This window comes from Cnephaeus nilssonii (genome assembly GCF_951640355.1).
Source record: "Cnephaeus nilssonii genome assembly, chromosome: 6".
In the NCBI taxonomy this organism is placed as follows: domain Eukaryota; kingdom Metazoa; phylum Chordata; class Mammalia; order Chiroptera; family Vespertilionidae; genus Cnephaeus; species Cnephaeus nilssonii.
Window position 1 is genome coordinate 99675607 of NC_137077.1, and position 14519 is coordinate 99690125.

Consider the following 14519-nt stretch of genomic DNA (forward strand, 5'->3'; position numbering starts at 1 on the left):
TTTACTCATGCCCCACTGGGCCAAATGTGTTATATTCACTCACCTAGTGGAGGCTCTTGCCTGCTTCTAAATCTTGGCTATTGTAAATAACACTGCAATGAACATAGGGGTGCACATATTTTTTCAAATTAGTGTTTTGGGTTTCTTCAAATATATTCCCAAAAGTGGAATTGCTGGATCATCTGCAATTCCATTTTTTATTTTTTGAGGTAACTCCATACAGTTTCTTCAGTAGCTGCATGAATTTGCATTCCCACCAACAGTGCTCAATGGTTCAGGTTTTTCCACATCCCAGCCAACATTTGTTGTTTGTGGATTTATTGATGATAGCCATTTTGACAGGTGTGAGGTGACATCTCATTGTGGTTTTAATTTGCATTTCTCTGATGATTAGTGATGTTGAGCATCTTTTCATATGTTTATTGGTCATCTGTATGTGCTCTTTGGAGAAGTGTTTATTCAGGTCTTTATCCCATGTTTAACTGGATTGTTTGTTGTTGTTATTGTTTGGTGTTGAGTTGAGATGTATAAGTTTGTTAAATGTTGGATATTAACTCCTTAGCAGATGTATCATTGGCTAATATGTTGTTCCACTAGGTGGGTTGTCTTTTTATCTTGTTGGATCCTCCAGACTTTTTGATCTCTAGTTCTTTTATATCCAGTACTGGGTAGATGACACTTTCATCTACATCATCTCATTTGACTTAATGGGCCTTTTCCTTTCCTTCTATGTTAGTTAATGGAATCTCTACAGCTCCTCTCAGCCTGAGGACATATATTATAAATCTGCTCAGAGAACTCTCTGCATGTCAGAGATGATTATGAAAATGAATACAAAAATGATTCTGAGAAATGCGTTCATTTTCTCTCTGAAAAGCTCTGTGTTGCAGTTTTAAATATCTTGGATTTATTATCTGAAATTTCTAGGGTATATCTTTTGGCACTAACCACAAATTATAAAAAAATGTCTTTCTAGACTCAATATGTTTATATGAAGATGTATTCATTTGATAATTCTATATCATGAAACATTACATATTTTAATTCTCAAAAATTCAGTTGGCATACTGATGTAAAGTTTTTAAAATTCAGAAGATTGCTTTGGCTCTGATCTTTGTAATAGAGGTTTTATAATGTTCTGTGAAAAGAAGCATTAATGCGTTGCCTTGAGGCCCTCAGTTTTCCTTGTCATCTTGGTCCCTCTTACCCCATAATATGTGATCCATTGAAATCTCCCAATGTTCTGTGCTTTCTCTTTTTTTTACTGTGTGGAGTTAATAACAAAGAAACTACGAGCCTCTTTTGTGGACAACTCCCGTTTCTTTTTGGTATCCTCAAGGTGCCTAATAAGGCTATCTTTCTGTCTTTTTCTTCTTTACCTTCTACACAGAAAAGGGAACTCAAAGGCGTTTGCACCTTCCCTGCACGTGTCTTATGGTTTCAATAATATAATACTGAGCACAATTGAAATTGCAGCTTTTCATAACATGTAGCAGCAGGGGTCTTTACTTTAAGGATATGAAAGATAGTTGAACAGAAACGTACAAATTGACAGTTAAACCCACAGGATCCAGAAGCCTTGAAAGTTTTACCTCTAGGATCTTTTAAAAAGGGAATGGCGTGTGTTCTGAAGGTTTCCATATGTACAAAGATGCTTTTGAGACTTCAGAGGAGTTTGATGTTTAATAGTTATGGGCAGATTTCCTGGAGTTGCATTTTGCCTAATACAATGTCAATATATTTCTTCATATCAGTGATTTCAGCTGAAACTATGCTAGAACATCTCTCAGGTCTGGAAAGTACTCACTTCTATGGACTAACTGTTTGTGTCCCCCTAAATTCATATATTGAAAACAAATCCCCAATGTGATGGTATTTTCTGTGGGGACTTTGAGGTATGATTAGGCCATGAGGTTGTAGCCCTTGTTAATGGGTTAGTCTCCCTATGAAAGAAGCCTCAAAGAGCTCCCTTGCCCTTCTGCCATGCGAGGATACTGAGAAAATATGGCATCTATGAACTAGGAAGCGGGCTGTCACCTGACCTCAACAGACACTAAATCTGCTGGCACCTTGATCTTGGACTTTCCAGCCTTCAGAACAGTGAGAAATAGATATCTGTTGTTCATAAGCCACCAAATCTATGATATTTTTGTTATAGCAGCCGAAATGGACTAAGACACTCATCCTGCTTTTCTATGGAATTCTAATCTTATAACTGCTGAAAAACTGCCTATCACCACTGACTAGGTAAAGAAAGAAAATAAGTGAAGATCTTGAGACAGATGCTTAGTAATATATGCCCACTCACTGTCCTGTAAAAACACTATAATGGAGAAAAGATTATTGGAGAGCTATGTTGATTTTGGTTAATAAGGGTAACCTTATATTTCTGTGTGTGTGTGTGTGTGTGTGTGTGTGTGTGTGTGTGTGTGTGTGTATTGTGTGTGTGTTTTTTGCTGTAGTCCCTAACTCCTTCCAGTAAACTTCGATTTCATTTTGTCAATTCCAGGATATATGCCTTCAAGAAAGAAAATTTAATCCTTTTCACTCGCTTGCTTTTTTCTCGATTCCTTTATTCTACTCGGGATTTAATTTTTTAAATACCCCAGATTTTACAAAGCGTGGCAGTAGAATAAAAATATGGAGTTTCTTTTCATACAAACTTCTTTATTTGGATTTTTTTATATTTCAAATTATTGATACATTCAAAGAGTAATTTTAATCTCGACATCTGAGTGCAAAAGGTTAAGACACCCGATTTTTGCTCTGCATTTATTGTCTTACTGTTAATCTTTGGTGCCTCTTCCTCTAAGTACTTACTGAAAACATCATGTAACACATTTGGATGAAGAAGGTAAAAATCTGCATAGTATTCCTAAGAGAATCTAAAAATCCTCCAGAGAAAAAATATGACACAAAAAATATCCTAGCATCTCCATGAGGAGCAAAAGGTCTTTGCCTTATTTACACCAAATAAGCTAATAATCCCTTGAAAGAAACTAAGAAAAATACTGAAAAGAAATAGGATTTTGGACTCTGCTCAAGATAAACCAAATCAGAGAGATTAATTGTAAAGTCATCTTATGGTTAGTACAGTAGGATGGAATAAATGACCATGTCAGAGTGGTCCTTGTTTTTAATAAATTATGCAGGACACTCAGGAAGCAGTGGCTTATTGTGATTTGTCTAGTTGTTTTATATATATGATAAGTTTTATATGTATACTAGAGGCCCAGTGCACAAATTAGTGCACAGGTGGGGTCCCTCTGGGTGGCCTGCAGGGATCGGACTGAAACCCTCAGTCCAACACCACCTGTAGCTCCTACCTGCCACTCCCACTCATCACAGTCCCACTGTGCCTGCCTCAGGCTTGCGCCCAATCAGTCCCAATCGGGAGAGGCTTGTGCTGCTGCAGCAGCACCACCAGCCATGAGCCCTGTGTCTGGCACCCTCCCAAGGGGAGTGGCCTGTGGGATCGGGCTAAAACCGGCTCTCTGACATCCCCCAAGGGGTCCTGGATGCAAGAGGGTGCAGTCCAGGCTGAAGAACTCCACTGATGCACAATCAAGCCGGGGAGGGACCATGGGAGGGCTCCAGGGTGTGTCCAGCCCATGTGCTCAGTCCTGATTTGCCGGATTCCAGCAGCAAGCTAACCTACTGGTTGGAGCATCTGCCCTCCTGGTGGTCCGTGCATGTCATAGCGAGTGGTTGAACAACCGTCGCATATCATTAGCATATTACGCTTTGATTAGTAGTTTGGTTGTTCTGCCATTCAGTCTATTTGCATATTACCCTTTTATTATATAGGATAAAGTCTCAACACTTTGCATGACTTCTGACCCTTCTCTCCTGCTTTCTGTATAGCAGACACTATGGATACAAGAACAATATGGATACAACCTTTCTATCATGATTTAATTGATGTACAACCAGGGAGTGCAGGTTCACTATTTCTAGATATAGACTATTGATTTGTTAACTAATACCTAGACAATTAATCAAAAAGTAATTATTCATAAAACACCTTTAATTTATTTTTCACTGTTTGTGACTGACAGAGTATCCTTTATTTGTCATTGTATAGCTGATTCTAATCTGATTAAAGAGATTTATTGCTTTGTATGTATTAGACACAAAGCAATGAGCAAGTTGCACATGTCAATGATATCAATATAATTAATGCTGTTTTGGTTTCACAGAGGAGGATCTAGAAGAGAAACTAATATTTAGGAAGGTTTCAGTCATGAAGGGGTTAAGTGAGCCAGTGGCTAAGAAAGATGCACTATTGGCCAGAGATTAAGTAAAAAATGTGTTGAGGCAAGGTTTGTGGACTATGATGGAGAAGCAGAGAGAAAGGACTACAGAGGCAAAATAAGACTGGGAGAAAAAATTGGGCCGTCCTACACTTCCACCCACATAAATCTCCACATAGCTTCAACCACTTTTGACCACTTGCCATTCTCTTTATCCATTTATTTGTTCCTCTTGCATTCAATCACCCAGGGGATATTTATAGAATGCTTACTTTATGCTAATACTGTACCAGACCCTGGGGGTGTAAGGATGAGTAAGAGGTCATTATATCATATTGGTTACAAGCATGAATTTTGTAATCAGATAGACTTGTTGAAGGCCTGGCTCTGCCAGTTATCACCTAAATGAATTTTTTTAATCTTTCAAAGCATCAATTTTGTCATCAGCAAATAGGAATACTTCATGGGGTTTTTATATTAATACTAGAGGCCCAGTGCACAAAATTTGTGCACAGGTAGGGACCCTATCAGCTTCTGGCTGCCAACCAGGGTCTCCCTTCCCTAGCTGCTGGATGCTGAATGGGGCCTTCCTTCATTCCATGCCACCCCATGGTCAGCACACATCATAGTGAGTGATCAAACACCCGGTCGGTCAAAATCCCGAGGGGACACTGCATATTAGGCTTTTATATATATATATATATATATATATATATATACTAGAGGCCCTTTGCATGAAAATTCATGCACTCAGGAGGGTCCCTCAGCCCGGCCTGCACCCTCTTGCAATCTGGGACTCTCAGGTAGGGTCCCTAGGCTTGGCCTAAGATCAGGGCCTATCGGGACTTTCCTTCCCTCGGCTGCTGGCAGCTGGCCCCACCCTGCCACTGCCACTGCTTGCCATCTGTGCAGTGCTGCCCCCCCTTCCCCAATCACCAGTCACCTCCCTCTGCAGGTGACAGGCATGGGATGCGATCGCATGGCTGGCCTGGGCCTCCCTCTGCAGGTCGATTGCTGGCCAGTCCCACACACCTGCCCCAGCATTGCTGGCTGGTGGCCTGAGCTTCCCTCTGTGGGGCAATCAATGGCGGGGCTCCCAGATCGATCACCCTGCAGAAGGAGGCCCCGCCCACCTGCTGCAGTGCCATGGGCCAGGTAGCCTGGGTCTCCCTCTTTCTTTTCTTTTTTTTAATTTAATATATTTTATTGATTTTTTACAGAGAGGAAGGGAGAAGGATAGAGAGTTAGAAACATCGATGAGAGAGAAACATCGATCAGCTGCCTCCTGCACACCCCCTACTGGGGATGTGCCTGCAACCAAGGTACATGCCCTTGACCAGAATCGAACCTGGGACCCTTCAGTCTGCTGGCCAACACTCTATCCAGAGCCAAACCAGTTAGGGCTCTTTTTTTTTTTTTTTAAAGTAAGAGTAATGTTTACTGAGTGATACAGAACTGAGTACTATGAAGGGTTTACCAGGATCAAAATGCACTGCATCCCCCCCTGCCACCCCAAACACCCAGAGACTACAGTACTTAGAAGTTATATGCAACAGCCATAACTGTTGAATATCTGTTCGTAACAAACAAACCATAGCATATTTATACTGTATCACATTGAGTGATTATAGAAATCCATTTATATATTGCTTGTATAAAATCTTTTATTTGTAAACTAGAGGCCAGGTGCACGAAATTCATGCATGGGGGGGGTGTCCCTCAGCTCAGCCTGCATCCTCTCCAATCTGGGACCCCTCAAAGGATGTCCAACTGCCCATTTAGGCCCGATCCCACTGGGATCGGGCCTAAACAGGCAGTCAGACATCCCTCTCACAATCCAGGACTGCTGGATCCCAACTGCTTGCCTGCCTGCCTGCCTGATTTCCCCTAACCACTTCTGCCTGCCAGCCTGATCACCCCCTAACCACTCCCCTGCCAGCCTGATCAATGCCTAACTGCTCTGCTGCTGGCCCGATTGCCCCTAACTGCCCTCCCCTGCCAGCCTGGTCACTCCCAACTGCCCTCACCTGCAGGCCTGGTCCCCCCCAAATGCCCTCCCCTGCTGGCCCAGTCACCCCTAACTGCCCTCCCCTGCCAGCCTGGTCCCCCCCAACTGCTCTCCCGTGCTGGCCTGGTCCCCCCCGCAACTGTCCTTTCCTGCAGGCCTGGGTCCCCCCACAACTGTTCTCCCCTAAAGGCCTGGTCGCCCCCAACTTCCCTCCTCTGCCGGCCTGGTCACCCGTAACTGCCCTCCCCTGCAGGCCTGATAACCCACAACTGCCCTCTCCTGCTGGCCATCTTGTGGCAGCCATCTTGTGTCCACATGGGGTGGCCATCTTTGACCACATGGGGGCAGCCATCTTGTGTGTTGGAGTGATGGTCAATTTGCATATTACTCTTTTATTAAATAGGAAAATAAAAAAAGAAAGTATAAAAAAATATGTTCAGTTGAAAGCCTTGCCATGACAGCAAGTCTGTAAACATTCAGTGAGTATGTGCTTTGGAAGGGCACCAGTGCCTCGTGCCCACAGCAACTCCAGCTGGGCCAGCGAGGGTGTGCCCCAGCTACCACTCCGGGCAGGACTGAACTGGACCATGCTGAGTGGGTACATCAGGGCCTGGCACTGTGCCCTTCTCCAGCCTTGCATCAGGATCAGGGTCAGGGTCAGGGTCAGGGCTGGGGGAAGGCAGATTGCAGTTTCACTCTGAGTTCCATACTCAGCCTAATTTTGGTTGCAACTCATGGCTTTTCCTGGCTGCTCAGAAGTCCTTTGGGTGGGTACCCTGGCGGAGAGGCCGGAGAAGTACCCACAGCTGCCTAGTTGGGTACCTCTCTGGCCCAGAGCCTCTGTCCTGCCTCCTGCAAGCCTGGCCCCAGGCAGAACAGGTCCCACTCAGGACTACTTTGGTCTCAGCACTTGGTCCTGGGTTTCATCAGCCTGGGTTTCTTACCCTGGTGTGGCTGATCTGAGTTTCACAAAAAAGCCTGGCTGATGCTGACTGTGCTGAGCCTCATTGAAGAGTTTTTCATGCAGCAAGGAAGAGCCCTCTGGGACCCTCCTTCTCCTCCCTCTGCTCATCTCCTCCCCCTCTTCTTCCTCCTCCCAGCCCATGGTCCCTTCTTCTCCAGCTGCTCCAGCAGTGGGTTGCCTTCTGAGTCGGGGTCTTAATGCTGTCGGTCCTGATGATGCAGGTGGGGCAATGCTGGTTGAGCATCAGGATGAGCTGCTGCCGCTTCTGTTTCAGCTCCTCCATCTTGGTTTTCAGCTCCGCATTCATGAGCTCCAGCCACTCAGATTCCTGCTGCAGAAACTCCGTCTGCTCCATCTTCTTGTTCTGGCATCGGGTTGCCACCACTTTGTTCTTTTCCCAGAGCCTTTTCCTCCATTCCCCTTCCTTGTCTAGCTCACTTTTCACAGGTTGAGGCCTCTTGCTCAGTTTCACCTCCAGGAAGTGCAAAGGGGCGATCATGGCCCCAATATTGTGGATGGGATGTCAGCGTATTTCAGCTCCTCTGCAGTCAGGGCCGAGCCAGGGAGTCTGGTCAGGGGGTCGAGCCCTGGCAGAGAGCCCGCAGCCATGGAAGGGTCCGGGATATGCCCAGGCATCATAGCAGGAGGAGTGGCAGTCCAGCCCTGCAGAAGCCACGGGCGGAAGCTGAAACCCCAGGGCCTGAGCCAGGCTGCAGGCACCATGCCAGCTCAGATGCCTCTATGGCACCAGCCTCACCCTTCAGCATCCACCGCTGCCAGCACTTCCCATCTCAGCAACCGAGTGTCCCTCTTGCAGGCTTTGGCGGGTGGCCTGGGTCTCCCTCTTCGAGCAATCGATTGCGGGGCTCTGCCAGCCTGCCTCATCGCCCCTAACCACTTGCCTGCCTACCTTATCGCTCCTAACTGCTTGCCTGCCTGCCTGATCGCCCCTAACTGCCTCTGCCTCGCCCCCGCCACCGCAGCTTAGTCCGGTTGTACATCTGGAATGACGTCAGGAAGATGTCCGATCTATCTGATCTAATTAGCATATTACACTTTTATTAGTATAGATAGATAATTTTGCCTAGCCTTTCTTCCCTTTTTATCAAATTTCCTTTGTGAACTTTAGGCCAGTATGGTGACATAGAGAATTTCCATTCTCCCACAGAAACAATGAATGTACAGCTAATATGGAGCAATCCCCTCTGAGAGAAATTCAGAAACGTGTTGAGTGATTCCTATACCTTGGGTAAATGAGAAAAAAACTACGAGATGTGTAGGAAAAGCTGAGATTCACTCTGCTATAAACCCCACACTTGGCACAGTGTCATATAATTAGGAAGAAACCACAACTACTAGCATCTACCTGGGGAGAAAAAGGTCTAATGCCCCAAATTTTAAGGCTACCATTTGAGGAATGGGCTCCCCAAACACCTAGATGTGATAGCCGATGGGGCTGGTGCTCAGAAATCTATTGTAAACAAAGAAACAGTTCTTAAGGAATGCATGAGCTCTCATTAGGGCAATCCCCTCAAGTCTCAGTGCAGAGGACACAGGCTAGAGCACCTGGAAGTTTAATTGCATATTTTCCAAGCTGCTACCTGAGGGTCCAGCTTTTAACCAACTTTCATGCTAGTGCTAATTGTAATCCTCCTCTTTAGGACACTGATGGGTCTTAGCATACCCTCAAATATTGGGAGACACTAAGAACAACCAATACAGCAGCTTGGAAAAAGAGTAAAGACAGTTTAAGGGACTTATGGGACAATTTACATATAATATATGTATTAGATGTCTATAGCACATATAAACAGATCTGAAGGGAGAAATAAAGGAATCTATACTAATAAAAGAGTAGTGAGAGACCAATCGGGAGCCGAAAACCAGGATTACAGGCTTTATTAGGAGAGAGACCTGCCGGGCTGTCTCTCAAGGGGAGAACAGCAACCCATGCAGAGGTGAACACACCTTTTGAGGGGAGGAATGGGAAGGAATGGGGACTTAGTGTACTCTGATTGGTGGCTTAATGTATGGTCCATATAGGAACAAGGGCTTAGGGTATTTGGCAGGTGTTGATTGGTGGTACAGTGTATAGTCCATATAAGGTACCTGGTTAGTCATTCAGATCATACTCTGCCCACCAGTTGGGGGAAGGGAGGATCTATCAAGTAGTATGCTAATTAGACTGGGAGACCTTCTGGGAGACCATCCAGAAATCCTTCCTGACAAAGCCACAGTGGCTGCAAGGGCGAGGGCCAGCGGCCACGGAGGAAGGCGGCTCTTGCAGCGGCCGTGGGAGCAGAGGAAGGCGGCACCACGGCCCCTTTTGCAGAGGCCTCGGCATGGGCCGGTCCAGCGCCAAGGCCCCTTCCACAGAGGCAGCGGGAGAGGGGGCTGGGCGGTCCAGGTCCCAGTGCTGCCCTTCCACAGAGGCAGTCACAGAGGCAGCGGCACAGGCCCGGGGCCGGCACCACGCCTGCACAGAAACTGGACAGGGTGTGACCTGCTATGCCTCAACCTCCCACAGCCCCTCCCCGAGCCGGACTGGCCCCAGATTGCACCCCGTAAGAAACAAGGGCCGAGGGCCTGCAGCTACATCCAGGCTCAGGCAGCCAGGGGTGGCCTGGCGCACACTTGGCCCTTCTCCAGGCACCTCCCGCATCCCGGGGTGGATGGTCATCCAGCTCGGCCGGGAGTCCCCAAGGGCCGTGTGGACCCCTCTGTCACCTCCCATCTCCACCCTGATTCTGAGAGCTCCTAGGCCCATGGAAAGGAAGTGAGCACCTGTGGGCGCTGTAGAGGGGCAGGCGGCAGCAGGTTTGGGGGACCCCAGGGAGGCCTCCTAGCCGCAGATGCCCGAGTCTGTTCTGGACCTAGGGCCACGCTCTCCCTGTGAGTGACTCAGAAGCCGCCAGTGTCTAACTGCCAGTATCTGGGAGGTGGGAGTGTGTCTACCTTCCACCAAAAAGTAGGACCATTGAGCCTTTCACAGTCTCAGTGCAGGTGTGGGTCCATGGCTGACGGGGTGGAGGCCAGACCAAAACAAAACAGCAGAAACACCCTGCCTACCTCGGCAGGTGCAGCTGAGTCCACGTGGGCCTGGGCAGTGTAGAAAGTGCTACCTTCTCCCAGGTCCTGTGCTGGCACCGCTGCCTCGCTCACCCTCAAGCCCCCCTGAGTCCTAACAGAGAAGTGTGTAGGGCATCCTGCAGGGGTTGTGCCGTTCTGGGTGCTTTTGCCCAAAGACACACTTTGGGATGAATTCAGAGCCACATCTCACTTCCCATGAGACTGGAAGAACCATGTAAAAGGAATTCAACAAAAGCTTTCCACATTTCTGTTTATTCTTTTGAATCCATAAAATGACCTTAATAAAAGCATTTGGGCCACCTAAGAGAGCATGCAGGATTCTTTTGCCCAACAGGTTAAAGGAAGCAGAGAGCTGGCACAGTGGAAATGGCCCTGGTGCCCTATGAGGAGACCGCGGGAATGGGGTTGCAGAAATTCCACAAGCTTCTTGCCACCTTCTCCTTCGCAAACTACACCATCCAGATCCACCAGGACTGGAGGCAACTGGGAGTCACAGCCGTGGTTTGGGACGCGGTAAACAAATCCTGGGGGCCTCTGAAAACATCTGCAATTGATTATAATACTGGTCTTTATTTAAAAAGAAATGAAAGAACAGCTTTGTTGAGATATAATTCATATACTGTACATGTCACCCAAAGTGTACAATGAACTGTTTTTTTACAGTAAATTCAGAGTGGTGCAACCATCACCATGTTTTGAAATATTTTCATGACCCCATCCCCTCCAAAAAAAAAACTTCTACCCACCTGAATCACTTTCCTGATCATCTTCCCCCAAAATAGATTGCATTTTAAGGGTAAGTAAAGGAAAGTTGAGGGAAGTTAAAATACTGCACAAATGATATTGTAAAATGACAAAGCCCAAAGTGAGGATCATCTGTTTTCTTTTTTTTCTTTTTTTAATAATTTTTATTGATTTCTGAGAGGAAGGGAGAGGGAGAGAGAGATAGAAAATCAATGATAAGAATCACGGATCAGCTGCCTCCCACAGGCCCCCTACTGGGGATCGAGCCCACAACCCAGGCATGTGCCCCTGACTGGAATCAAATCTGGGACCCTTCAGTCCACAGGCTGATGCTCTCTCCATTAAGCCAAACCAGATAGGGCCATATGTTTTCTTTAAGTTCTGCGTGGTTGTAATGGTCCCCAAATCTATACTAATAAAAGGGTAATATGCTAATTAGAGTGGACATCTTCCAGGCGTCCTTCCAGACAAAAGTCACAGCCACTGCGAGGGCTGAGGCTCACGTCAGCAGTGGCAGCAGCAGCGGGGTAATGGGGGCAGTGCCTTCCCCTGATCTGCTAGGTCACCTCCCATAGAGGGAGCTGAGGCAGAGGCAGTTAGGGGCGATCAAGCTGGCAGGGGGGCAAGTTAGGAGCTATCAGGCTGGCAGGGGGGCAAGTTAGGGTCAATCAGCCTGGCATGGGGGCAGTTGGGGGCAATCAGGCCAGCAGGCAGAGTGGTTAGGGGTGATCAGGCAGGCAGGCAGGCATGTGAGCGGTTAGGAGCTAGCGATCCTGGATTGCGAAAGGGATGTCCGACTGACGGTTTAGGCCCAGCCTAAACCGCAGTCAGACATCCCCCGAGGGGTCCCAAATTGGAGGAGGTGCAGGCTGGGCTGAGGGACACCCCCCTCCCATGCACAAATTTTGTGCACCGGGCCACTAGTCTTATATAATAAAAGCTTAATATGCTAAGTGTCTGGTCGTCCAGTCAGCCACTCAACCAATCAAAGTGTAATATACTAATGACATGCTAAGGCTGCTCAACCACTCACTATGATGTGTACTGACCACCAGGGGGAAGACACTCTAACCGGTAGGTGAGCTGGCTGCTGGGGTCTGGACCATTGGGACTGAGCAAGAAGAGCTGGACACACCCTGGAGCCCTGTCATGGTCCCCTTCCCCCCAAGCTGTCCAACCTCCTGGGTCCCTCCCTGGCCCCAATTGTGCACCAGTGGAGTCCCTTGGCCTGGCCTGTACTCTTTCATAATTCGGAACCCCTCAGGAGATGTTGGAGAGCTTGTTTTGGCCCAATCCTGCAGGCCAGGCCGAGGGACCCCACTGGTGCAGGAATTTGTGCACCGGGCCTCTAGTATATAAATATTAGCTCACTTTTAATTCTCCATTTTCATCAATGGAGAGATCATCCAGATAGAAAATCAATAAGGAAACATAGTACTTACTAGATCAGATGGTCTTAACCAGTGGTTCTCAACCTTTCTAATGCCATGACCCTTTAATACAGTTCCTCTTGTTGTGGTAACCCCCAACCATAAAATTATTTTTGTTGCTACTTCATAACTATAATTTTGCTACTGTTAATGAATTGTTATGTAAATATCTGTGTTTTCCGATGGTCTTAGGTGACCCACAGGTTGAGAACCATTAGCAAAATTCTTCAAAAACCTTATAACCGTGGTTTTGAACTCTATATCCAGTCATTTGCTTTCCTCCATTTCTTTCATTTGTGACCTGTTTCTTTGTCTCCGCATTTTGGCTGCTTCCCTGAGTTGATAGAGTGGCTTTGTGTGCTAGGTGTTCTATAGGGCCCAGTGGCTTAGCCTCCCCAGTTACCTGAGGTGGACACTCTTGGTGCACCCCTTTGTGGGCTGTGTGCACAGTCTTGTTGTAGTTAAGCCTTGATTGCTATTGGTATCACTGGGAGGAATTGACCTCCAGGCCAATTGGCTGTGAGGATCAGCTGTGTCTATGCTGGGAGAACTTCTGTTTTGGAGACACCCTTATGAGACAAGACTTGCAAAAGCCTCTGTGCTCAGCTTGGATGGGGAGGAGTCTCAGGTTGGAGCAGACAGCATTGGCTTCCCGTCAGCCCTGGCCTAATAGGCCCCTGTGTCTCAGTGTCCCATGGTAATCGCTGCAAGCACCTCTGAGAGAAAGCCACCCTCGAGTTCTTCCCACTGCCAGACAGTCCAGTTTCTCCCCGAATGAGTCTGGGTCCCCAGAGTCTCGCCCGGAACTGGAGTTCAGTGCAGTCAGGAGCTTTTGTCTCCCTCCCACTTGAGAAAGCCAGCCACGTACTCAGTTGCCCCCCCTTTCCGCGCATGCATGCCTCAGTACCTCTGTCTTCCGCAGTTCCTCTGAGTCTCAGTGTACTTTTCTCTTTCCTGACAGTCCAGTTTCACCCCGTATGAGTCTGGGTCCTCAGAGTCTCGCCCGGAACTGGAGTTCAGTGCAATCAGGAGCTTTTGTCTCCCTCCCGCTTGAGAAAGCCATCTGCGCACTCAGTTGCCAGTCCTCTCCGCGCTGGCATCTCAGTACCTCTGCCTCCTGCATCTCCTCTGAGTCTCAGTGTGCTTTTCTCTTTCCTTCTAGTTGTAGAATTTCCACTCAGCCAGCCTTCCTATGGTTCTGGATGATGTCCATTTTGTCTTTTAGTTGTAGTTTTGAAATTGTTGTGCGAGGCAGCAGTTTAGGAGTTTACCTATGCCGTCATCTTGGTTTCTCCACAGGGGAGTTTTACCAAACATTCAAAAAAGAACAAACACCTATCCTCAAACTATTCCAAAAAATCCAAGGGGAAGAAACACTTCCAAGCTCTTTCTACAAGGCCAGCATTACCCTAATCCAAAAACCAGATAAAGACACTAAAAGAAAGAGAAATACAGGCCAAAATCCCTTATGAACATAGATGCTAAAATCCTCAAGAAAATTTTAGCAAATCAGATACAGCAATATATTAAATTATCATATACCATGAACAATTGGGAATTATTTGGGGGCTATGGGGCTGGTACAATATCAACAAATCAATAAATGTGATAGAGCACATTAACAGACTGCAAGACAAAAATCACATGATCATATCAATTGATGCAGAAAAGGCATCAACAAAATCCAACACGCTTTTTTGATAAAAACTCTCATCAAACTGGGAATAGAGGGATCATACCTCAACAGAATAAAGGTCTTATATGACAAATCTACAGCCAACATTATACTCAATGGGCAAAAACTAAATCTATTTCCCCTAAGAACAAGGACAAGACAGGAATGTCCACTTTCATTATTCTTGTTTGACATAGTACTGGACATTGCTAGCCATAGAGATCAGACAAGAACAAATAAAAGGCATCCAAATTGGAAAGGATGAAGTAAAACTGTCATTATTCATAGATGACATGATATTGTACATAGAAAACCCTGAAGACTCCACTAAAAATGTACTTAGTTTAATGAATGA

The 14519-nt window shown here is 46.6% G+C and overlaps 1 pseudogene across 1 annotated transcript; it reads right to left on the minus strand.

The window, feature by feature from the left end:
* Positions 1 to 7329: 7329 nt before the first annotated feature.
* Positions 7330 to 7864, minus strand: LOC307101133 (jun dimerization protein 2-like; annotated as a pseudogene). Its single transcript has one exon. The product of its transcript is annotated as a jun dimerization protein 2-like (transcript).
* Between the last annotated feature and the right edge of the window lie 6655 nt (positions 7865 to 14519).